Consider the following 24003-nt stretch of genomic DNA (forward strand, 5'->3'; position numbering starts at 1 on the left):
TTTATTTCTGACCCCTCCTTTCAGAGAACAACTGCCTTTCTACCGGGGGACAGCCATCCACCTCCAAGCAGCCACAGGGATGGCCTCCCATGTCTGAACAGTCATGTGTCTACTATGACTGGCCTTAGGTAGGCAACTGACCAGATCTGAGGCAAGCAGATTCTGCAGATCTTGAATTGAGAAATACAGAGTCTGACAGGTAGAAGCTGAGACACACTACTGACAAATCTCTAAAGGAAAGATCCGTGAGTTCCTGCTAGTGAGGTTCCCTGATCTCCCTGCGGCTCAGTTCACCCTTCAGCTTTACCTTAGATTCCACAGGATATACTAGCGTAATTCCAAAAAATTTACTCTTCCTATTAAACTAGCTACGTTTGTTCTCTGTTACTTGCATCTAAGAAGATTAACTATCTGCTAAATATCTCCAAGCACAGAAAGTGTCCCATTAAACAAATACGTATTCACTACACACTACGTGTAAGGGGTTACGCAAGAGAGAAAGTTTAATAAGACAGAGTTCCATAAAGACCCTGAAATCAAATAAAGAGATATTTCTTAAAAATTCTTAACAGATAAAGATGAGAAAAGAGAAAAGAAAGCAAATAAGGCAGCAAAGTACCATGGATATTCAAGATACACAGACAAGTCTAGACAAATGGAAGTTTAGAGTTCATGTTGGGAGGCAAGAGACAATAGCAACATAACCCTACAGATTGGGTGTGTGTGTAGAGAGAGCACACACGTTCTCTTACAAAAAGATAAATCAAATGACCCATCATCACTGCGAAATAGGTTCTAAATTTATTTCTTGGAATAATGATGAACTGGGGCAAATTCACTCACATCCTTCCAATGTGGCTTCTTGGTACCAGTGACTGCTCTGAGTCAGTGATGAAGTCCATGCCTTCAGACTTGTTTCCATTCCCAGCCCCACTGATGAAGTGCTCTAGCAAATTCAGTTACTATAGCGTTTTAATGTGCTGAAAGTAATTCAGCACACTGGCAAGTGTTAATTCATTCCCAGCCTACTACTTTAATAATTATTATTCTAAAACTGTTTGGTAACCAAACACCACTACTGAAAATACTTCAGATTAAGAATCAGTTGGTTAAAGTAACGCACTAGGAAAGGCCAAATTTCAGGACAGTCAAGATAGTGGTGCTACCAATTGAAATAGAGGACACATTCAAGAGCAAAGAACAGCAGAAAGAAGGTAATTCTTTGGAATACAGGGAGTTTTAAACGATCACAGGACTAGCACAGACACAGAGAGCCACCTAGCAGGAGGCTGGAAATTCAGCTGCTTGGCAAAGAGGCCACTGGAGAAGAAACAATCCAAGGTATTGACCTGTAAGATGCCCTCATGGAGGACACGCATGAGGACAAGCTGGCCGCCAGCACTCTAATTTCTGGGCTCCTTGAACCCAGTTAAGGTGCATTTATGACTTCCACCTCATCGTAGACAACCTCCCACAGACTGTATGGTAGGAATCACAATGGCTCCACGACTTCCATTACTTTTAGGGATTCTTTATTTTAATAATCTATAATACCGTGCAGCCAAGATGATAAAAAGACTCCACTGTCTCTCCCTTAAAATCTGCCAGTTATCTGGCAGTGCATACAACATCTGAGCAATGGGGAGAGCAAGGATAAAATGGGAAGCACACAGCTCACAAGGATAAAATGTGAGCTGTAATCAGCTGGAAAACCAGGAATAAAAAAATTCTACAATTTTCTGAATAGGTGGATATTCAACAATATCACTGTCTTTTTCTTTAAAAAATAGATTTTAAATAAGTATCATAAATTTTTAATTTAAAAAATTAATTAGCATCATATTCTATGCAATTCATCTGATACTCTTTAAGCTGAAGTTACTACCTATAATCCCATCTACAAATTTTCTTCATGAAATGGTCAGGAAAGGGTTTTGTAAGTAAAGAGCTACCCCTGAACTGAAACGTCCTAATTCCTATAAATCAAATCTTTATCTAAATCCATGTAGAAACGTTTACACGTGTAGGGTCCTCCTGGATAAAAATTGCATCCACTAACAAAGTTAAGAAGTTAACTGCAAGATTAAGCCGACCCTCTGGGGTAAAGCAAATGAAACCAATCAGCCAGATGAAACACCACTCTAACTTTCAGAAATTAAAGCTTTTAATTCTAAACTTTATAGAAAGGTCACACCAAGAGCAACAGTGGAATATCAATAATAAATGATAACCTCTTCATTTTGAGATGACGCCTCTGTAGCTAAATACTCACCCAGCTGGTAAAACAAAATGAAGATGGTAACTAAACTAAAATCATTCCTTGAGATAACCAATTACAGGACAGAAAACAGCTCAAACAAAAACACAAGCCTCGAGCCCTGGTCTCAGCCCAGGCAAGAAGGCATCCCCAGTGGAGCCAGGGAAGCACCTTGTGCGCCTGCTAGCCCTGCAAAGTGGCAGGACCACACCCGACAGCACTGCCTCTGCTCTCCGAGGCTTCCCACCCAATTACTGGCCAGCCCAGACCTGCCCTGGGAGGATCAGCGAGGGCCAGGCTATGACCAGTTCACCATGTTTATCCTGGTTCGGCCTCCCTTTCTTCAACTCAGTACAAATGAGACAGCCAGGGGAATTTTAAGGAAAGAACAAGAGAAGTATAAGGTCCTGCCTGCTGAGAAGCTTTTAAATCTAACAACCACCACTGAATGTTTTTAAGAAGGTTAAAAGGTGGGGGCAGGGGCTTCCCTGGTGGCGCAGTGGTTGAGAGTCCGCCTGCCGATGCAGGGGACACGGGTTCGTACCCCGGTCTGGGAGGATCCCACATGCCGCGGAGCGGCTGGGCCCGTGAGCCATGGCCGCTGAGCCTGCGCGTCTGGAGCCTGTGCGTCTGGAGCCTGTGCTCCGCAACGGGAGAGGACACAACAGTGAGAGGCCCGCCTACCGCAAAAAAAAAAAGGTGGGGGCAACAGCAAATATGCTGAAGAAGGTACGCCATGGCAGCCGTGACAAGTAACAGCGCCAAAACCAAGAGCGCTCTTAAAAATTAAGGGGAATGAAGAGTACTGGTAGCTGATAAGCCAACAAATTTAGTTAGCAAATGCTCTCATTTCCACTCATAATTATAAAATGGAATTCATTCGTTTAACAAAGTAGTTGAATGCTGCTGTGTGTCAATATCAGAAATCATTCTGGGTGCAGTGGATGTACTGGGGGCGGGGCTGGGACACCAGAATCCTTATCTGTGTGGTCTTTAAATTCCCGTGGAATCGTAACACACACACTCACACACACACACTCCGTAATTAACAGTGGGCTGTTCACTGGCTATTTATCAAGAACTACACTGGTTGTGTGAAAAAGGACAGCAAAACCACCAAGAATGGAAGGAGTGTATCAGAATCCCAGCTGCTAACAGTATTTTATTTTCTTCTGGGATTAAAACTCAATAAAAGCAACAAAATTCTAGACAACAGAGTCTTAAAGTACTGATAGGGGATACACTTTCACTGTTTACTCGGTGAGCTTTTTGTGACTGAAACTTTATCCATGAAAAGCACTGCCAGCTAGTAAGAGGGAAACAAAAGCTACAGATTTTCTCACACATTCAAGAAAAAAAATATTTTCTGAGGTTAACAGGTTTAACAAGCTACACCCATGGTTACACCTCTGTAAACCACTTGGCTTGCCTTCCCCAAACCAAATGTTTCCAACCTCCAATTCCAGCCCAATGAGAACGACAGAACACCGACATGGGTTCACAGAAGCACCATTCCACCTCATCTTACGGGTTCACAAAAGCACCATTCCACCTCATCTTAACGTCCAAAGTGCCTGCTCTGAGGAGCCCAAGGAGGAAATGAGAAACAGCAGGGCAAAGGCTCATCCTAAGACAAACAGCAAGAAAGAGAAACTGCAGCACTCAAGAAGGAACCTGCTGGGTCAGTCAAAGTTCACTGAGTAGCAGCTGAGCGTGGAGAAGCGCCTGCCTGCAGGCCCAGGTCCAGGAGGGCCCCGCCCAGAACCAGAACCACATGGCCCAGCGGGTGAGTACAGGAGAAGAAAGAAAAGCACCCTTCCTCCAAGGAAGACAGTATATGACTGGAATATGGATGCAGTCTGTGACACAACCTGTCTGACCATTCTCTCTGTTTCAAATATGTTCAGAGAGAGACACAGCCCACGTCTTTCTGCAACACGGCCTTCTGGCAGACCCAGGCAGGGGTGGCACACATATCCCTGGTCAGCTGGAGGCTAAGGGGCATCCAACTCAAACCTACACTCAAAACTGGGGCTTCAAAATTAACAGGGAAGCAAAAAGGACAGCATACTCAAAAAGATTAATCTGTTCATTTGTGCAAACAGAACCAGAGGCAAGACACAGGTTGTTGCTGGTTATGAGTCAGGCTTTGCTTTTATTTAAGGCAAAGAATTAAAATCCTACACAGACTATTAGGTTTAAAATAAGCTATAAGGATATACTGTACAGCACGGGGAATATAGCCAATATTTTATGATAACTATAAATGGAGTATACCATTTAAAAACTGTGAATCACTACATCGTATACCTGTAACTTATATAATATTGTACAGCAACCACACTTCAATTTAAAAAAACTAAACTAAACTAAAACAAAATAAAATCCTACACAATGCAGAATGGGGGGTGGGGGGGGGAGATGGGTTGTAAGAAATGGAGGGAGGATCCTAGAGAAGGTAGAAAGAAGGCTTCAAAGGAAACAAGCCAGGTAAGTGCCCTAAGGAACAAGGGAATAAACAAAAGCAAGAACACTGAAAAGCAACTACACAGCCTCACAGGGCCTAAGGTGTACCCTCCAAACATGGGTTCCAGGAGGTGTTAACAGGCGTTCAGAGAAAAGGGAGCTCCATAGTCAAATCCATTTGAATAAACATGGTTGAATAAAATTAAGTGCTGAGATTTCTCAGGGGCCTTTAATACATCCTTCCATACTGTGATCTCTAGGAGGAGGCTGTAGTTTTCCATAATTTCTTCTACTTCTATCTTCTAAAATATCATATGCTGAAGAGAGTTTAATATTTTCTTGACAACTCACAATTATTCTCGTGGATAACCATTATTTTGGACTTGGACGTATACAGTTCTGCATGTGCCAGATGGGCTTCCTTTCCCACCACTTACAAGGCTGCTGGCTGGTCTCAAACCTGTGATGCCCAAGTCTGCTCCTAGCTGCATTTCTGATTGACTATCAAAGTCACACACTCCTTGTTTGCTTTGGGTTTGAAACCAGGAAACAGCAAGGCTCAGTGTTGGACAACAAGAGGACTATAAAGATTAATAAAATATAGATTCTGCTCTTTAGACATTTGTATCTAGCTACTTGTTCACAATTCAGTGAAGCCAAAAACACTCACTGTAAAGAAAATCTAAAAGCAATTATTTTAGGGACTTCCCCGGTGGTGCAGTGGTTAAGAATCCGCCTACCAATGCAGGGGACACGGGTTCGAGCCCTGGTCCAGGAAGATCCCACATGCTGCAGAGCAACTAGGCCCATGCACCACAACTACTGAGCCTGCGCTCTAGAGCCTGCAAGCCACAACTACTGAGCCCACATGCTGCAACTACTGAAGCCCATGCGCCTAGAGCCCGTGCTCCGCAACAAGAGAAGCCACCACAATGAGAGGCCCGCGCACCGCAACAAACAGTAGCCCCAACTCGCCACAACTAGAGAAAGCCTGCGCGCAGCAATGAAGACCCAATGCAGCCAAAAATTAATTAATTAATTAAAAGTAATTATTTCAGAGGTTAGCTGAAAAGGTCCCAATCAGACTTCAGGCAGGTAGCATCTGACCACATCTTATATAACATGATGAAAGAGGGCAAACTAGGTAAACTGAAACAGAGGAAGATAAAATGATTTATATGTAGTCGTCCAGAGTCACACAACAAATTAAGTGAATAATCTCAGGAATCCCCACTATCCACACAGGATTCTAAACACACTACACCAGGCTCTGTCTAGAAAATAATGCCAGCCAAAAGAATGGAGGAAAACATATATACACACACACAGATACACATACATATATATGTCCACATATTTAATTTCAACAGCTACTGAAGTGAAGAAAGGCAAAATGAATTCTCTCTAAAGAAGAAATTTGTCCTGTGTATTTTTCCATAACGTGAGGGTCAATAAAGGTGATACAGCAAGCACTTTATATTAATATCAAGGATTTTTAAAGGTGTAATGTTTTATAATGCTCATTTCATCATTATTTCAATAACTAAAAGATAATGTTTAACATACTGTTGGGAATTTTATTGACCACAATGAGCTAAAACAATATTATGGAGATAAGTCAGCTCTGAAAATGATTACTCTTTAACATTCATGCAAGAACATGAACTATGAAAAAGAAGTGCCAGGTTGTTTCAGTCTCTAAAAGCTAGAAACAACAAAGTAGTCCACTCTTAAGAAGATACTTGGTTTAAACTGTAAATTCAAACAAAACAATGTTTATCTTGGTGAAGTTTTAAAGACCCATGATACTATAAAGTTAGGCTGGGCTTGATTCATGAAGTCATGTAGGTTTTCTTACTTGAAAAATAAAGATAATGCTGACAAAATAATCAATTCACTAAAAGAACATATCTGAAATATAGTTGAACTAGCAGAATATTTTATATATACATGAAACTATATATATAAAACACTGTATAGCAGAACACTGACAACCAGCAAAAGTTTTGTGGATGTTTCTGAACACTTACTATGGAGTGTGCAGGAGTGTTAAGTCAGCGGTCGAGCTGAACCAACCACGTGCACTCAGAAGGGCTGCTTTCCTCACTGGCCCTTCACTGGCACCTGAGAACTGATCTCTTGGGATATTCAAATTGGTAGAAGCATTTTGCACACTCAGTACCTTGGCCACACTGTACTATTCTGTCTATAGACGGTCTCTGCAAACCATGTAATTTATGGTGAGCACAGCTTTCCTTCTGAGGGACTGGGTTTGGTCACTACAGTCAGTCACCAAGCATGGTTACCAGCATGACCAAACCCCACCAGGGACCAGTGAGCTTACTACACTCTGCACACGCTGCTACAGTCATTGCTCGAGGACTAAGCGTGTCCTGTGCAGCCTTCTGGGTGAGCACTCTTGGAAGCTCATGGCTGGTTCCCCCAAATGCTCCTGACACACCTTTCCCCTGTGGACTGTGCTTGGGATCATTTGCTGTAATAAACCTTAGCCTCAAGTATAACAACTTCCAAGCCCAATGATTCCTCCCAACAAATCACTAAATCTGGGGATGGTCTTAGGGACTCCAGACACACAGAGTTTATAGAATTTTATTAATTTTAATACACTTTCCATTATTGGAGTAGAGTAAGAGGTACAAACTAGTCTACACAATCCTGGTAATCAGATGTGGCTGGATTTTTGGGGGTTTTTTTTGGCTGTACTGTGTGGCATGTGGGATCTTAGTTCCCCGACGAGGGATCAAACGTGCGTCCTCTGCATTGGAAGGGTGGAGTCTTAACTACTGGACCGCCAGGGAAGTCCCCTGGATAGATTTCTTTTAATAATGTATATTCAAGACTTAGAGAACCACCACAGACAACACATAAGCCAGTGAGGGTGGTTGCGTTCCAATCAATCTTCATTTGCAAAGACAGGTAAGGGGCTTGACGTCGCCTGCAAGCTACAGTCTGCCAATCCCATTCCAGAACAACTGAGCTTCAATAAAAATAGTTTTTCTCAATTTCTTTTCTAGGTAAAGACAACCACGGATTTAAAAAATAATAAAACAAAAAGTAAACCAAGGAGAATACCAAAACTCTTTCCTCGTCACTCAATGTACCTTAAAATGCTATAATAAAAGTAAAACTCAAGTCACCTAAATTAGAAGTAGAAGTAAGTTTTAAAACTCCATTAGTATTTGCTGATACCCACTCTGACCTCAGTATAATACCAAAAGTTACGAAGAGAAAATCCAAGGGTAAGCTGGCTCACTGGCACTGGGCATCCCTAGACTGGCTGACATACCCCTACACTGGGTTTTCTACTGCGTCGTAACAAATCACTACCAACTTAGAGAGTCCAGGAATGGCAGGCTGAGTTCTCTACTCAGAGTTCCCCAAGGGTAAATCAAGATGCTGGCTGGCTGCTTCTCGTATGGAGCTCAGGGTCCTCTTCCCAGCTTGCATGGTTGTGGAAGATTCAGTTCCTTGCAGCTTTTGGACTGAGGTCCCTGAATTTTTGCTGGCAGTCAGCTGGGGGCTGCTGCCAGCCTACATGACTTTCCACATGGCCTCCCCCATCTTCAGAGCCAGCAACAGATAATCCTTTTCCTGTGGAATCCTCATATAACTTCCTGCAACTGGTTCTTACAATCAGAGTTTAGAACATTTAATTTAGCCAATAACTGGATTCAGTATTGCTCAACGAATATCTCAAAGTATGCCTAACAAAATTAAAGCCCCTAAAAATCACTGAGAGGTTTTGAAATGAGCTTTTTTATAGAAAGGGTCCTACCTTAAAAACATTTAATCCAAATTTCTGAGACACTGGACCAGCATTAACATGAACCTTAACCATTCAGGTAATACATGACCTCGAATGAGGTCAAACAAAAAAGCTTTTCTATCGTGTGAAGTTCTTAACCATGCTTGTAAGTGCCCCAAATCTATATAAATTCCCTTCTTCATCATCCACAACTTACTGATTTAATGACAACTATCCTAAAAGAAACTAAGCAAAACAAGAAATTTATAACAGCTTGAAAACATAAAACAATTACAGCTATTTTCTTAAAGGCCCCTAAAAAACTTTTTTGTTTGTTTTCTTAATAGCTATTAAGTCTGGATTTATTTTACCAAAGCAAAAAAGAAAGAAAAATATACAACTTCTAAACTAGACAAAGCAAAATAAAGAGAATTACACACCTTGCGAATTTTCTACCAGTTTTAGCTACAAATCCACCTGACCATATCTATTAAAATTAGGCGTTGTCTATTGTTTAAATGGCCTTTCTTGTCTCCTTGATTAAATTAGGTACAATGGAAAGCTGAGTTGTCCAGAACAAATCAGAAGATTACATCTCAGCTAAAAATGAGGACAGCATCTACAAGTAAACTATCACAAAGAGGCCCAAGGTGGAGACAAACAGGAAAACATCCTCTTTTTGCTGGACAGACATAAAAAGAAGGAAAACAAAAGAGAACTTAGACACTTAGACTTCAAAACTGCACAAACAAGGCAAAATAATTAAATCTAAACAATTCGGAAATATATTGAAAGTGGGCCAATTTATATCTTTTTCTATTTTTTCCTTTCATAATTTTCATATTTTTAGTTGTGGCCTTTTTTTGCTTAGAGAAGTACCTTTAATATTTCTTGTAAAACTGTTTTCGTGGTGCTGAAGTCTATTAGCTTTTGCTTGTCTGTAAAACTCTTTGCCTTTCCTTCAAATCTCAATGAAAACCTTGCCGCGTAGAGTACCCTTGGTTGTCAGGTTTTTTCCTTTGATCACTTTGAATGTATGTGCCGTTCTCCTCTGGCCTGCAAATTTATGCTGAAACTCAACTTATAATCTTATGGAGTTCCTTTGTACATACTAGTTACTTTTCACTTGCTGATTTTAATATTCTCTATTTTTTTGTCATTTTAATTGCTACAGGTTATAGTGTGGACCTCTTTGGCTTCATCTTGTTTGGGACTCTGTGCTTCCAGGACCTAGATGTCTCTCTCCTTTCCCAGGTTAGGAGGGTTTTCAGCTACTACTTCTTCAAATAAGTTCTCTCTCTTCTTCTAGAACCCCTAAAATGTGTATAATGCAAATGTGTATAATGTTAGTACATGTGATGTTGTTCCAGAGGTCTCTTAAACTATCCTCATTTAAATTTTGTTTTTTCTGTTCAGCTTGAGTGATTTCCACTACTCTGTCTTCCAGTTCACTGATCCATTCCTCTGCATCCTATAATCTACTGTTGATTCTAGCCTATTTTTTATTTCAGCTATTACATTCTTCAACTCTGCTTGGTTCTCCCTTAAATTTTCTAACTCTTTGTTAAACTCCCTGTGTCCATCCATTCTTCTCCTCAGTTCTGTAAGCATCTTTCTAATCATTACCTTGAACTCTTAAGTGGGTAGATTGCTTATCTCCACTTCATTAAGTTCTTCCGAGGTTCCTTCGTTTGGAACATTTTCCTTTGTCTTCTCATTTTGCCTAATTCTCTTTCTTTATTTCTTTGTATTAAGTAGAAAGGCTGGTTAGGCTTCCTAATCTTGGATGAGTGGCCTTAGGTTGAACATGTCCTGTGGGGGGGCCCTGAAGCACACCTCCTCTGGTCACCAGAGCTATATGCTCTAGAGGTGGCCCCTATGTGAGCTGTGTGGGCCCTTCTGTTATGGCAGGTGAATACTGTGGGCACACTGGTAGGTGGAGCTGGTCCCTGGCTGCTAGGTCCTGCACTGGCAGTGGCTGCCAGCATCCTGGTAGCTGGGGCTGGGTGCTGGAATGACTGGCTGCATGGCCTGGGGGGTCCTGCGGCTGCTGCCAGCTCCCTGGTGGGTGGGGTTGGGTCCCAGGTGGCTGACTGCAGGCCCCAGGAGCCCTGGAGTTGGTGCTAGCCCACTAGTGGGTGAGGCCAAGTCCTGGGCTTGCTGGTGGACAGGACTGGGTCCTCATGCAGCTTGCTGCTTGGTCCCAGGGCTTGTGCTGACAGGTTCATGGGTAGGTAAGCCTCTGGCACTGATGGGCTAAAGGGAAGATTCCAAAATGGCCCCTGCCAGCACCAAGTGTCCTCATGGGAGAATGCACTCCCAAAAATGGCTGCCACCAGCATCTATGTTCCCAGGAGGAATCCCCGTTGCCTCCTGCCTCTACAGGAGGCTCTCCAGTATCACCAAGTGGGTCTGACCCAGGCTCCTTTCAAATTACCGCCCCTGCACTGGGTCTCAGAGCACATGAGATTTTGTGTGTGCCCTTAAAGAGCAGAGTCTCTGTTTCCTACAGCCCTCTGGCTCTCCCAAAAGTAAGCCCCACTGTCCCTCAAAGACAGGCACTCTGGGGACTTGCCTTCTTGGTGCAGGACCCCCAGCTGGGGAGCTCCTTGAGGAGAACCGCTGCAACTGTGATTATCCTCCTGACTGTGGCTGCCCTCCCAGGGCTGTGGGCCTGGACTATACCGTGACTCCACCCCTCCTACCAGCCTTGTGTGGTTCTCTCTCTATTACCTTTAGCTGTGAAAAATCTTTTCCACTAGTCTTTAGATGGTCCTCATCGACAGCTGCTCCATAAACAGTTGTAATGTTGGAGTGCCTGTGGGAGGAGGTGAGCTCAGGATCTTCCTACTCCGCCATCTTGGCCAAACCCTTCAGTCTATGGAATTTTTAACAAACGTGATTTGTTTAATTAAGCCTTCTGATTATGAGAAGGTTGTGATCTTCTTCATTTATCTTTGAAACAAGCAGTACTATCTGAAACACTACCTGAAATACTCTTTTTCTGATGAGCTGCAGATTTTTAATCAAGTTTTATGATACCATTTCAGGAATACATTCCATAGCAGTGATCTGAATACTCATGTTTACCTCCATTTTCCATAGTTAGGTCACTAGAGCTTGATAATTAATGAATAAGTTCTCGAAGACCCTTATTCCAATTCTAGCCATTGTACCTCTTCCTTTTCATCTCCTTTGTGCATAGCATAGTACCTAGCACCAGCTAATAATTTTAGACATTGTGTTAATTCTTTCAAATCACATATGATTTGGAAAATTATTGTTCCTGGCACAAAATGGCTCACTTTTGACACTAACTCAGTTTAAAAATTTTAATTCACTGTCACATACATACAAAGAAATGCTCTAGGCAATATGGGAAATACGAATGTGAACAAGACACCTTTATATTGATGCAGCAGACAAAAAATTGGCACTTGAATCAGAGAGACCCGGTTGTAAATTCTAGCTTCGGTATCTACTAGTGGTATAACCTGGACAAGTTTTTTAACCATTCTGAGCCTCAATATCTCAAACTATAAAAGAGGAATAGTAATACCTACTTCACAATGTTACCTTGAGAATTAAATGAAGAAATATAAAAACCACTATAAGATTCGTAGGAATAGGGCTTCCCTGGTGGCGCAGTGGTTAAGAATCCGCCTGCCAATGCAGGGGAGACGGGTTCGAGCCCTGGTCTGGGAAGATCTCACATGCCGCAGAGCAACTAGGCCCATGCACCACAACTACTGAGTCTGCGTTCTACAGCCCGCGAGCCACAACTACTGAGCCCGCGTGCCACAACTACTGAGCCCGCGTGCTACAACTACTGAAGCCCTCACGCCTAGAGCCTGTGCTCCGCAACAAAGAGAAGCCACCGCAATGAGAAGCCCATGCACCTCAACGAAGAGTAGCCCCCACTTGCTGCAACTAGAGAAAGCCCGTGCACAGCAACGAAGACCCAACACAGCCAAAAATAAAAATAAAGAGTGCAGCTAATGAGAACTCCTTTAAAAAAAAAAAAAAGATTCTTAGGAACAGAAATAGTATATTATCTTACTTATCCCAATGGCCAGCACTGCCTTAGCAAATTACAAGCCTTCCTATCCCTACTCACTCAACAAACATTAATAACATGTACCATTGTTCTGGGCTGGGGACAAAGGATAAATAAAACATTTTTCTTGGCCTCAAGAAACCTGCAATATAGAAGAAGGAACAGAAAGGCAAACATTAGTAACATAAAGAGTGACAGGCGTTAAAGTAGATGTGGGTCATGGGAGGATTCGCAGGGAGCGACGGCTCAAGTTTATGGGCAAGGAAGGTTGATGGGAAAGTCTTCCCAGAAGAGGTGACTTGAAATTGAGTAGATACTTCACAGGCAGGGATGGAGGTGGGAAAGAAGAGTGAATTCTAAGCAAAGACAACAGCAGGAGGCAGAAATATGATGGAATAAGGAGCCCTCCATCTGTGGGGACTTGTCCTGTGGTCAGCACGGCAGAGCCAGAGGGCAAACGATATAAGCAGTGGGGATAAAAATATGACCACCACATCCCAGAAAGCTCTAGGCAGAGCATTTCTAACCGCCATCTATTTAGCAGCTCTCCCAATCTCTTTTGGCTTTTTTGGAAGAAAACCCAGAGGCTTTATCTTCATGATCTCTTTTGATCCTTGCTATATGCCTATGAGATAGTCATTCCTATTCTTTTCCAGAGAAGGCCCAAAGAGGTTAAGTTGCTTCTAGGTAGAACAATGACAACTGGGACCCCAGCCTGGCCCATCTGAAACCATGCTGTCCACGTTCTTAACTCTCATGCTCTAATTTTGCAAATGATTTCAAACTTTTGACTACAACACAAATTTCAATTGGCAAGACACGTATGTCTACAACTGAAACAACTATTTTACGAAGCAACATATATACTCTGTAATGGTTTCCTTTCTCTTCCCTTTTAAGAAAATCGCTGGTCGTAGCTTTTAAGGAGGAGCAAGTGGTCAGCAGTGCCAGGGCCGCTGCTAAGTCACGTGGGCTGAGAGTGAAGAGTCTGCCTTTGGACTGAACCTTTGCGGCCCTGGGGAACAGCGCCACGCCCAGGGGCTGAAGCTGGACCAGAGGCACAGAAGAGGCATTAGAGACAGAAACATAAAGACACGTCTCAAGGAGTTCTGCTTTACACAGGAGTTGAGGCAGAGGCTGCAGGGGAAGTACAGTCAAGAAAGGTGAGAGTTTTGTTTTGTTTTGATGAAGAACTCTGTCTTTTGCAAACATAAGTAAAAGGCAAAGAGATAATCTGGCATTCAATACCCTCATGATCCTAATTCTCTAAGCTCATTTCCTATTGCTCTTTCACAAAAAAGCCTAACTCAGCTACACCAAATTACTCAATTCTTTTCTTTTCTTTCTTCCTTTAATATACTATTTATTTTACCTGGAATGTCCCTGCTCCTTCTTTTCTACCTGGCAAACTCTCATTCAATGCTGAAGACTTTGTTACAGCATCCATCATCCATGAAACCCTTCTCCCCACTCATCATGAGTGAGCATCCACACACCCACCACGGCGAGTCCACCAGTAACAGTTCCCATATTGCTTTAGCTTGTACCTACAATGGAGTTCTTCCTAACCCACAAAGGGCTTTTCATTTTGCCACCACTACATATCGTACCCAGTTCTATTTCTATGTACTATTTGTATACATGTCTGTCCTTCTTTGAGACTGTGAGCCTGAAAGCCTAACCTGGTTTTTGTATGCATGGCTCCAAGAGTACAGACTGGCATAAAGAAATTTCCTGTGAGAGAATATGAAATAACTAAGTTCTGACCACTTCACTCACTGAAAACTTCTCTTTATTTGACCTCTAAATAACAACAGCAGAAATCAATTTTTTTTCACTATATACCTTTCCCTGAAGTGTTGGGAGCCCTAGGTGCAACTGTTCCATCTGAACAGCAACAAAGGGGAAATAAACTTTGCACCACTTCTGCAGTTAATAGAGAAGGAAACTAAAGAGGTTCCTTCTGCTTTGGGAGGAGAGCAGATTTCTTTCTAAATTAGATGTCACACACACAAAAAGACCCTCCAGGAGACCGCAACCAAATTTTTAGATACTACTCATAGGATAGGCTAACCACTTCTGTTCTGACCCATTGTTACATCTAGGAAACCACCTTTTCAGGAGATAATCATGAAATCAGCTCCTGTGCAAAGAAGATGAGATTAACAGAATGCAGCAGACTTGAAGTGTAGAAAACAGAAGAGAATGGGAGATAAAACAAATAGAGATTACCTTCCAGGGGGCAGGGGGTGTACATAACATACCTTAAAACATAAAAACAGAAAGACAAACCAAAAGAGTCACTGTTAAATATGAGTGAATTTAATATGACCACAGGAAAACAGTCCTGAACAGGATCTTTTTCAGACTATGGTGAAAATATTTTCTTTCCACATGTATTTTGTTCCCCAGATGATGAGACTCTTAAATATACCCTAGAAAAGAAGTTCTTTCTACAAAGCATCCCCTTCATAACTGCCTATCATGACACAGCAACCAAGAAACACAAAGCTTGTGCTGGGGACAGTCAACTGGTGATTTCCTGCTAGACTTTCTCAACTCACAGGATGATGAAATGGCCTGGTGTTGCAATGCAGTTATGACTTTGGGTGAAAACACAGGGCATCCAAGACAGAAGTGGCCAAAGACAGTGGTGCCCAGCAAGAAGTTGTTCCTACAAAGGAAATTGCAGTTTCTAAGATGAAGAGGAAGTCAAGAGGGAGAATTAAGTGTCTTAAGAACTTGAGAAAATACTGAAGAAACTACTTGTGGTCTCACATCTATTTAAAGCCTTACATAGTATATTCAGGTTATCATTAGTTATAAATTTGAAACTTTGCCAATGCAGTTTAGGGTAAAGCTCACCCACAGAAATCAAATCATGTCTGTTAGGGGCTGCTGTTCTCTTCTATTCCTTGCAGAAAGCTCTTCTGGAAAAATGTATGGTGATGATATTGACTGAAGGGACAGAGGAAGACCACTCTCACTCATCTGCCCCTACACAGTTAAGAGTCCTGGTCAGATTCCTCTACATTTTACAATGCCCTGCATTGCCCTCTTCACACACAAACCCTCACACAATAAGCATCTAGTCTCTGTAATAAATGGCAACTTCTAGAGTTTATTTCCACTTGCCTGTAAAATGTACCCAAGTCACAAAGACCACACTACTAGTCAGTTCCTTGGCATTAAATGAATTAACACAAATTATCATTTTGAATTTAATACAACTTTCATAATAAGGTCTAAGGAACCTCTGGTAGAAGTTGTTCCTATCTCCTCCATCTGTAAACAACAGAAACTCAATGGAAACTTCATATCCCACCCCCCCATCTCTCTTTTTAATTTTTTTTACCATGTCCAGAATTCCTTTCCTGATGCTTAGAAATATTCACAGAACAGACCTTTTCCACCATCAAGCAAGAAACAGTATTGCATATATGTTTTTAGTCAATAATAGGCTTTAAAAATATTTAATAGTGGTATTAACAAGGAGACTATTAAGTTTTTCATAAAAGACCACATGTGACTTTTCCTGTATCTAGAGTGTGTGACCACATCGATTTTCTATCAAGACCCACAGCATGTTCACCTCTGCAAGACGATGTGAGGCACCAAGGACCTGCTTTTTACCCTAATTTCCGAAATCTTGTTTGGTACTATTTCACTCTAAATGAACTGCACTCAAGAGTGAGATCTCCCTCACAAAACCACCTTTCCGACGTCTCAACTCCTTTTGACTCTGTTAATAACCACTGATATCACCATCCTACAATTTCTAATTTGGCTTTGGAATCACTGTGTTCTTACAATCTCCACCTGCCTTTCTCACCTTCATTCACTTAACAAACACTGATGAACAACAAGTGCTCTGCTCGACGCTGCGGCACAAACACGAAGACAGACGTGGGCTAGTTATGGACAGGGAATCATCTGTTACAACAGAGTGTGCTACATGCCATGGAAGGAGGAAGGACAAAGTGCTATAAGGTATGTAAGAAGGGCACGAAACCAGACCCAGGGGTGGGGGCCAGCGAGGGCTCCTGGAGGGAGGGAGAGTGAAGATGACCCTTCACTGTGCTGGGATGCCGATGCCGGCAGCAGAGTTTCTTGCCAGCTATTTAACTTCTTTATGTTGACATACTCCCACTCACTTAAACGTGTGGGTTTACATAACAACATACACTACCTGTGCCCTGTGAATGCTGTCCACGAGCTTTATGTTAGTTTTCTATCGTGTGTAACAAGTTTCCACAAACTCAGGAGACTGTAGTCACACAGGCTTATCAGCTAGTAGTTCTGCAGGCCAGAAGTCTTGCTTGGTTTTTTTGGTTTGTTTTCTTGTGGCTGCACCGCATGGCATGCGGGATCTTAGTTCCCTGACCAGGGATCGAACCCATGCCCCCTGCGGTGGAAGCACAGAGTCCTAACCACTGGACTGCCAGGGAAGTCCCTTGCTTGCTTTCACTGAGTCCTCTGCTCACAAAGCTGAAATCAAGGTATGGCTGGGCTTACTTCTCCCCTGGAGACTCTGGAGAAAAACCCAATTATAAGCTCATTTTCTTGTTGGCAGAATTCAGGTCCTTTCGGCTTTATGACTGAGGTCTCTATTTCCTTGCTGGCTGTTGGCCGGGGTCCACTCTGAGCTCCTAGATGCTGCCACATACGTAGGGAGAGAAATAGAACTTGGGAAAATGTGCATTTTCATGTGCAAAACTGCATGTGCACAAGGGTTGCTTTGTTTCATAAGTAAAAGATGGGAGACAATCTGAAAGTCCACCCACAGGGGAATAACTAAATGGATGACGGTATCACCATCGTGTGCCACAGCGGTAAAAAGGAGACTTCCTGAGCTACTATGGAAGGGTCTGGGCACACTAAATGTGTTACTTCGTGTGCAGAGCTATGTGTCAAGTATGCTGTCGTTTGTTTACAGAGGTCAGGGGACATATCTTCATATACATTTACTTACATCTCTGGAAGAATTTAATAGTAGTGTTTGCTGATTGGGGGAAGGGAACTCTGGGATTGAGGAGGCTTCCGTCCTTGCCTGTGGTATGCGGACTGTGTGAAACTGGTACTGAAAGAGGCCAGGCAGAGCCACCTCTGTAATTGCCAGAATGGAGCAGATTCATCCACAGCTTGTTGTAAAGCTCTATGCTCCAGAAGAAGCTTCATGCTTCCAGAAATACCCATATGTGTTTACCTGATCTTCTCTGGCAGAAGAAAAGTTTTAGAGGTAACATGCCCAAACATTTGTGGACTCCTTCTTTTGCCAGAAGCGCTGCGCTGTACACAGCAAAGACACATCCAGTAGAACAGCCACAGGCCTGCAACGAGGGCAGACAAGTGGCAACTGCACAAAGGAGGCTGCCCACACCTCAATAAAGACCATGCAATCTTGCCATTTGCGACAACATGGATGGAGCTTGAGGCCATTACACTAAGTGAAATAAGTCAGGCAGACAAAGACAAGTACTGCATGGTATCACACTTATATGTGGAATCTAAACAAGCCAAACTTGTAAAGATACTTTAAAGCACAGGAGGCAAACTGGCAGCCAGCAGAGAAGTTTTCATTTTTGCTTTTTGCCTACAGTTTTTCATTTTTCGTTTTTATTTTTCTTTGAACTAGTTGCCTACATGTAGAAATTGGGAGATTTCACAGGCAGATCTGATTGATAGCTTCTCTTGAAACTGAGAGGATCTGGCAATGCTGCAGTCACACTCCTGCAAGGCAACAGCTGGCCAGAGCTTTACTAACAGTTCTTGTGCTCAGCCAGGCCCTCTGGGCCCTAATGGTTTGTATCACTTGCCTGGTCCACAAGCATCCACAGGCCTCCCACCCTGGGACTTGTTCCTATACAGATGAATCAATGACTCCAGGCTCCAAGGTGAGCAGAACGAGCAGAGTAAACTGAATCACAACTTGACAGTGACATCCTTTGGCTGCTTAAGGACTAATGAGAAATAACCAGCCACACGGCAATGATTCTTGTTGCCTGTTTTCCGGGAAAGCCACTCTCCATTTCTGTAAGAAGAGTGTTCCAGGCTCTTTCAAACAGTTTTACACATATACATACATCCATATGATTCAGTATGAAAGCCAATCCTGATCACACTGTTATGGTTTGTTATTTCGAAGAAGGAAGAATACCTGGGAGGAGAAAGCTAGTGGTACATTCCAAAGTGAGAACTACCATTTATGATATATTCTTGAGACACAAAAAAACACATGAAACACACACACCCACAATTACTGTACTTTCTTCAGAGGTGGGATGCTCTCTACCCTAAACTGTAGGACACTTACAAACTCTATAAGGCATAAAGTTGAGATTTAATCTCAAGTTTATCTGCAGTGGTTAAGTTGATTTTTGAGGAAAACAGAAAGAATTAAATTCATACCCCACCTTCATCCTTGAAGAAAAGGTAAGACATAAAATCACTATACTGTATTCATTAAGTCTCTTTTCCATTTTGCCCCTGTGGATACAGCCAAAAAGGAAGGCCATCTCAGACTCCTTCACACGCTCTGACGTACAAAACTGGGACCTGGGGCTCCCAACAAGCAGACGCCTTGACTGTGGTACTTTCCAAAGGAGAGATGCTGTCAACGTTTGGGACTAACAGTGTTCCAACACAATGACAACAGAGGTGATATGAATACTTCATCTAATGTGCCACAAATAATATAAAAACAGTACTCTACTAAAAATCTATAGAAGTAAAATGCCTCATTCTCATTACCAGATGTCCAGGAAACCCCACTCACACTGAGTTAATGTCTTAAGATGAAAATAAATTGTACAAAAATGTTAATTCTACTACCTCCAGCTAGAGAGACTATAGAAAAGTTGTGATTATCAGTTAATAATGCAGAGAAAACTCAAAAAAAAGAGGTGTGTGTGTATCCTACATCCTAACTTCTTAAACATAAATAACTATGGGCAGGACAAAAACCCATAAAAAAGAAAGAAATATATTACATGACAACAAAATCTTTAAAATTTTCCTACTGATATAAAGGTGAGAAAGTGCTCTAGAACTGAGAAATTCTTATGAGACAATCTAAGCCAATGACATTCCATATTTACAGACAACTACAGAGAGCACAGGTGTGAATGTATTTAATCATCTTCTCTTCACAAGACTGCTGTGGGGCAGATATAACGAGATCTTAGCCTTAAACCTTCATCTTAAATTAAGAAAATCTGTGTTAGGTCCTGTCTCCTGCCACCACAGGAAAATGGGCCAAACTCAGGAGTGAACGTACCTGTAAACCTATCATTTTGGACATACAGTTATTTGGGAAAAAAATAAGATAATCACTCAATATTTATTTCTTTAAAATTAAAAAATAAAATGAAATGGTCTGCCCAAAGCCCAGTTTACTTGTTAACAGATCTGATAAATAAGGATGGCAATTCTTACCAGGGTGGAGAGCAAAGACTGTCAGAATAAAATACGTGTAAGCCACGAACATTTTAGTGAGTAAACACTCACAAATCCACTGAATCACAGATACGCATATTTATATTTAATGTCCTCTAATATCATTTACTAACCTTAATGCGGCTTTAAAACACTACATCCTCAACACATAAGAAATCTCCTTTCCTTTCTTTCTCATTTCCTCCCCAAATTTTTTTCAGAACTCCAAATTCCAGATTTCAAATCTCTTTCTTACAAGTAAAAAAAACAAAGGCACATATTTATGGAAATGAGTTTGAGGCTCTTCGAGCCTTCCTTCTTAGACGCTCAGCTCAGTAAAAGCAGAAATCATATGGTGAGGAAAATAAATGCTATCTTGCTCCATCATACCACAGAAAGAATGCAACCCATACCAAAGTGAAATGATGCAGTAAAAATAAGATAAAGGAAAGAAGTTTGACTTAAGCAAATGCCCTCCTTCTCTTGGCCTTCCTAAACCCCTCCACACTCAGTGCTTTTTTCACGTAGACATCCTAGAACCTAGTGGGATATCGTTAAGAACTATAAGATACACACTGAGCAGAGCAGTGCACTGACGTCTCCAACACAGGCAAGATAAGCACAAGTTCTGACTGGTGGCTAGGGAGTGGGTGTTGGGACGTGGAAACACAGTGGAATGATTTTCCCTCCCTTAGATCCAAATAGCAAGGTGTGTCAAGGCCCAGAAATTTGGATGGAAGACTCTAAGTAAAAGATGAACAAGAAACATGTTAGTATAGAAAGTTTAATGTGTTCCCTCCCTTACAATCCCCGTTGATAAATTCACATTTCCCCCTATTCCTTAATTTCCTACTTATTTAAGAATCAAAACCTTTTACATGAGCACTCAACTTAAACTGATGAGAATACAAGGGGATTCTTCTCTTAGGACCTAAATCAAAGATTCCATTGTCGTCCTCATCTGCCCTTTACCAGCAGAGTAATGCTGGGCAAGGTTTTAATTTGAGACTCAGCCAAATTTTCCCACAGGCACAATAGAGACAGTAATGCCCACCTCAACAGGGCCACTGTGGAAACTGAATGACAAAAATATACATAAGCAAGATCCTCTAGGGCTCTGTATATCAGTTAGAAACCCACATAACAGCAGATGTCCTTACTGTACAAGTTTTAAAAACTGAAGTTCAACATCCAAATTTTCTAGGGCTTTATGTATATACTGGTCTTATTTTAGGTATCAGATGCAACCCTTCCCTGCCCCACCTACCTCAAATGTGCTGTCTACTCAGGAATGTTTTTCATTACAATTTCTCCTGGAAATATACGTTATACAGATCATTACCACACGTTCAACCTATGGGACGCATTAGCTTTGTTAATGAGCTCTCTACTTGGAATTTAATTATCATATGAAATTTTGGTAATACATTTTCAAATAGCCAAGCCATGTGATCATGCATGCTTATTACACAGTCATTTCTTTAACTCTTTTCCTTAATTAAGTACAGAATCTTTCTTCACTTAGTTTTTCTCACAGATGAAAATTCCGATGGTATCAGGACACATATTTTGTTAAGCATCCTCCACTACGATATGAAAGTTTCAGTACTGACAGACACTCAGAGTGAGAAATCATGGTCTGATCCCTCAACTTTGTCCTGTCACCCTCATTATAGGCGTAAAACTGTCTGATAAAAGTAGAGAAATTTAAGGGAATAAATACAGAATAAAAAATATAATATCACCGATTCTATTTTCATGAGAACTGAATGTTTACAACAGTTATATTTAGTTCTGCTTTCACCACAGATACAGGTATTTAACTCATGAGTATATGAGTCTTGCCAGCAGTGTTTTCAAAAAATCCCTGCCACTACCCATCTGCCTGTCTTACCTCTACTCACTCATTCACGATGATCCAGGCCCTCAGGAAACTTCAGTCCAGTTGGGGAGAAAGGTGCGTAAGGCAGTGCTTACTGGGAGCTATGACAAAGGACACACTGGGAGCAAGAAGGGCACTGTGGTGACGTGATACCCAAACCCTAGCTTTCGACTAGCGCTACAACGTGTCTCCTGAGGAAGGAGGGGAAGGAAGTAGTATACTCCTTCCAGCATTCAACATTCTAAGGCTTTCTGAGAAATTTATGTGTATTCAATCTGCATTAACAGTATTTAATACTGTTCAAAGGTCCTTGGAAGAGCAATAAATTAGTATTTTTGCCAAAGGAAGATTTGATGGGGGAAAAAAAGTTTCTTCTGTTCAAGCTTTACTGGAAGCCCAGCGAAAGTAACCCATGCAGAAAAATGCCTGAAAGAAATGTTTATATTATAGCTTTTGCTAACATGTTTGGTTTTAAATACTTAATATAAGCCTGTAAAAGCATATGTGTATGATTTATTCGCTTTATTTTTTGATATAAAATATGTTCCCATACCTAAATGCCCCATCATCATAAGTCTGATGTGTGATGTGACTGTCATCCATTAACTGGCCAAGCTGTTAGTACATGGTGAGCAGCTGAGGACAAGGCATCCTGCCAGATTCCAGAAAGGCATTAATGAATAGGGCAGTGATCAATCACAAAAAAAGAAATATTAGCAGACATCACCCCCCAAAATCACATATTCCGACAGTAATGCAAGACTTCTTTAAAACCTTTATCAGTATCAACAGAAACTTCATATCCTTGGTTAAGTACTAGAATGAAAAAGAAAAAAAGTAAACTTCCGAGGATCTAGTGAGCTAGTATAAGGCAAGATACGTTTGCTCACTCACTTACACATATGCAAATTAGTTTTGGAAAAAAATTGTTTAAACGTATAATTTTCAGACAAAACTGCTCTAATCATTAGCTTTCTGTATACTTACTGCATTTTTAATACAACAGGGTCAGGGCATTTCTGACAGTGGAAAACAAAGTTGGTAAGTGAGAAAAAACCCAAGAAACTAAGCAAGAACCATTCATTCCAATGAGTGAAAGGATGAATAAAATCCTTAAAGACGGATATTTGATAGTATTTTTCTTGCTTCTAATCCACCTCATCCAGCTTTAATTTGCATGTGACTGAGAAAAGCACTTTTTGAATACTATGTGTTTTCTTCAGTGGTATAACGCAACACCTTACATGACACAGTAGAGTTCATACGGCACCTACTAGATACGTGTCTGGTATGGTTAAGAGAGCAGTGATATTTCACCAGTTCAGACACGGAGAGTCAATAAACAGACAAGAACGTGATATCGGTGTCAAAAGCATTGTTTGTATATGAAGCCATAAAAACCACATCTCTGAAAGACAAAAATATTAATAATCTTGTTTTAAAACAACTAATTCTCCAGACCCACCTAGCATGCCAAGACAGAGGAGTGTTCCTCACTTAGTTTAGAATCTACACTGAAACTTATCTGAATGAACTTGACCCTGGCTGGCAGCAAGCCAGTAACCTTCGTCACTGAAGACTTAACAGAACACTGTGTTCTTGGCACAAGCACAAAGAAAGGTGTTGAAATCCATGCTAAAAATAATCTCAGCTCACATTTTAATCGGTTTTTAAATATGATGATAAAAGATAAATATGATGAGGGCTTTTCAGTGTTTGGTACATTTTAAATTCAGATAATTTTTAACCCCTACTCCATTTGGTTCACTTTCAACACTTCCTCTGGGCCCCTCCCAGAACACTGTGAATCCCCACTCTGGCCCTCCTCTGTGCCTCCTCCTCTAATGATTTACCTGGAAAATTCCAATGCACCCTGCACTGGCAATGGTAGGAGGGACAGCAAGTAAAGCCAGAAACAATGCATTGACTCACTTCCGCAGAAAGCCCTGGAGAAAAATGTGGGCCACGGTTCAGTCGTCTTACGTGATGCTGTCAGAACAGGTAAGAGGTACTAAAGTTATGTCATTCCCATACAGGTTACGTTAACTCATCCACAAAGGTAAGATGCAAATAAGAAGGCAAGGAACACACAATGTGGCAGCGAGTCTATATACTTTCTTTCAGAAAAAAACACTAGTCTT

At 41.5% G+C, this 24003-nt stretch overlaps 1 protein-coding gene and 1 long non-coding RNA gene across 10 annotated transcripts in view; one reads left to right on the top strand and one right to left on the bottom strand.

Annotated features, from left to right (window-relative positions):
• The window catches only part of SPIDR (scaffold protein involved in DNA repair), a 393663-nt gene that overhangs the window by 282578 nt on the left and 87082 nt on the right, over window positions 1–24003 (bottom strand). The window lies entirely within an intron of this gene.
• Window positions 13570–22420, top strand: LOC111165873 (uncharacterized). 2 transcript variants are annotated; one of them, XR_002642491.3, is made up of 3 exons: window positions 13570–13709; window positions 14652–16536; window positions 19045–22420. It is a non-coding gene; the product is annotated as an uncharacterized LOC111165873 (long non-coding RNA). The 2 variants fall into 2 exon arrangements; XR_002642490.3 differs by having other exon boundaries at window positions 13576–13709; window positions 14959–16536.

The sequence above is a fragment of the Delphinapterus leucas genome, chromosome 17 (assembly GCF_059928025.1).
Source record: "Delphinapterus leucas isolate spDelLeu-1000000601 "Yukka" chromosome 17, BTC_Dleu_Yukka2, whole genome shotgun sequence".
Taxonomy (NCBI): Eukaryota; Metazoa; Chordata; class Mammalia; order Artiodactyla; family Monodontidae; genus Delphinapterus; species Delphinapterus leucas.